Here is a 2,846-nt window from a genome sequence, read left to right as displayed (position 1 = left end):
TTAAACTCCTTCACTTGGGGTAAGGACTCACCCCCTACCCGAAGAAAGCACTCCATCGGTTTCCTGCTGAGAACCATCCATGATATACAATACAATATGAAAGTTGTTGGAAATTGATATGGCTTATATGGTATGTTTCATTCATCCCAGCATGCTGTTTCATTCGTCCCGTCCAGGAGGGACAGATGAAACATTACGCACGTCCCACTCTTGTTGTAATAACTCCTGAACGGATTTGTCCAAAGCTGAAAATGCAGCAGTATTTGACAGATGACACGTGTAGGTTGCTCGTGACAAAATATCAGCTTTCAGTGTGATACGACCGCTTTGTAAATTGTGTTTAATCAAAAAGTGTTTCAACTGTCCCGGCTCTCCCCTAGTAGTAGTACTGAGCATTTGACAATACCTAAATGACAACATAGCTTCACTCCAGATGTAGTGTAGAAATGAAGCGACCAGTATTACAGAGTGTAACTCTATGGTTGGTTTATGGCTTCCCTAAAAAATATAGAATTCTATTGTTATTTGTAATACATGTATTTTCAGAAAACGAAGTTTGGTTAAACAACAATGAACAGCGTGTAATTTAACATATTTTCGTTGACACACACACACACACGGCTCGGCAACGTTAGCTAATGTCCCCTAGTATACAAATGGGCTAACTATAGCCAGTTAGCTTTTTTATAACGTATCAAAAACCCACCCATCTTGTAGGCGCAAAGCTTATTTCATGTAATACAATGATGGCTCAAACCAACGCTCAAACTAACGCCACAGGTCTTATGTATACAACGTGGATGCAGATATAGGAAACTCCGAAGGCAGCCGTAATATTTACCTAGCTTTAGTAAGCTAGGCTAACGCTGGTGCGCTAACGTTAGCAAACATCGTATGCAACATGCGTAGCGTTAGCTAGCTGTCTGAACTTGTAAAAAGCCGAACAATATCCCCCCTGAACTGTGTTTAACTTTCCCTCCAATATTATCATCAACATAAAGACAGCTGGACTCGGTCGAGGCCAAAATATTGGGCAAGACCAGTCATATTGGGCAAGACCAGTGGCCAAGTTCGAGACAAGTCCGAGACAAATCCGAGTCCATAGAAAAACGGTCTCGAGTCCGGACTCGAGTCCAAGACCAGACTCGAGTACTACAGCCCTGGTCAATCGTGTTCAATGCAGCACTATGAGCTATTAAGACAAGTATGGAGACAAGTCCTTTGTCTGAACCAATTAGAAGGTAATTTAATTATTTCATTATTAGTAGTTTACACCAGTGCCATATTTGTGACAGGGCTGCCAACTCTCACGCATTGGCCGTGAGACACACGCATTTGACTGGTTTCACACGCGCACACGCCACACCCCCGATTTCTCACGCTAAAGTGTCAACCCTGTCGGTCAAATTCCTGAAAGATGAGTTTATCTGTAGAGCTACCTGTTGAGCCACTCGTGATCGACTAGTTGTGCTTTCAGAGACTGTGAGGGGGTTCAAGAGCGCTCCCCGGCTTCAGGTATGAGTCCGAGTATCACAGACCGTCCGTCGCTTCGTGTCCTCTCTCTCTGTAAAGATAGAGGTGATGAGCGCGGCTAATGTAGCAACTTCAGTTCATGTTAGTGGACCCGCTATGCTGGGGACAGTGACGCGTTTGCATCCGTGCACACCTCCGATGATGAGCAGCGTACAGCCTCCTCTAAATGGGCCTCTGTGTCTGTCAGACGGTCTGCATGAGATCCACCATATCAGCGGAGCAATGACATGCACAGCAGACTATATTACAACTCTCCAAATCTCGGACAACAGAGATGGGAGGAGTTATATTTTGAATGTGCACAAAGTTGTAAACATGAGCAAAAATCTGATGAAACAGATCTGAGGTATACTATACTATACTATATACTATACTGCAACGTTGGGCCACTATTGTGCTTATCTAACCTCGGTGCATCTCTAAATGAAACTGTAAATAATTAATTTGATGTTTTATAAAATGAACAAAAAGTCTTTATTTTCCCCAAAAAGTAAATACAGTAAGTGGGGCACAGAGGTTGAGGTCCAAACATTACTGAGCCTCGGCACAAAGGTTAAAGGATTCGAATCTATGTAACTCAATGGTTCTTATTCTTTAGAATTTCAGTGGTCTTAGTTAATCCCTCAACATCAATTTAACTTTGGGTCCCTGGTCCCTACACCAGGCAGGGACCCCTGGACCTGTTCACCACAGACCCAAATCTTCTCAGCTGTTGCTGACATATGCTCCTGTCTCTTCATGTGGCTCATTATGTTTGGCACATTGTCTGGGTCAGTTCTTATATCATAAGAAATTAATAATGTAAATAATGTAAATGCTAAATGCCTTAATACCTGTTGAGACTACAACAACACAAAGTCTCTTAACCCTACAGTTTTGCACATATCATGTAACACTTGATTTCTACATTTTTTTGCCATTCAATGGTTTATTTTTCAAAAAATGTTCCTGGGGCGGCATACCCCCAGACCCCCCTAGGGAGAGCCCCATCCCTCCATATATAACAAATCCCATTTTAAACCCTGAAGGATAAAGAACCAAAGAAATTGCTTTGTACGCGGCAAAATATGGGTCGACCCCCCCAAATCTCACTCCAAGGTTTGGGGAAAAGTTGGCAGCCCTGTTGTGATATAAGCTCTAAATTCTGACTCAAAATTCTCAAATAAACTATTGTTATGTAAGAAGTCACATAACTAATTAGAGTCTACCTTCTCAAGGGTGTTAGATTGAAAGGGGAGAATATACACTCACCGGCCACTTTATTAGGTACACCTGTCCAACTGCTCGTTAACACTTAATTTCTAAGCAGCCAA

The sequence above is a fragment of the Etheostoma cragini genome, chromosome 7 (genome assembly GCF_013103735.1).
Source record: "Etheostoma cragini isolate CJK2018 chromosome 7, CSU_Ecrag_1.0, whole genome shotgun sequence".
Classification (NCBI taxonomy): Eukaryota; Metazoa; Chordata; class Actinopteri; order Perciformes; family Percidae; genus Etheostoma; species Etheostoma cragini.
Note: the sequence above shows the minus strand (reverse complement) of the source record.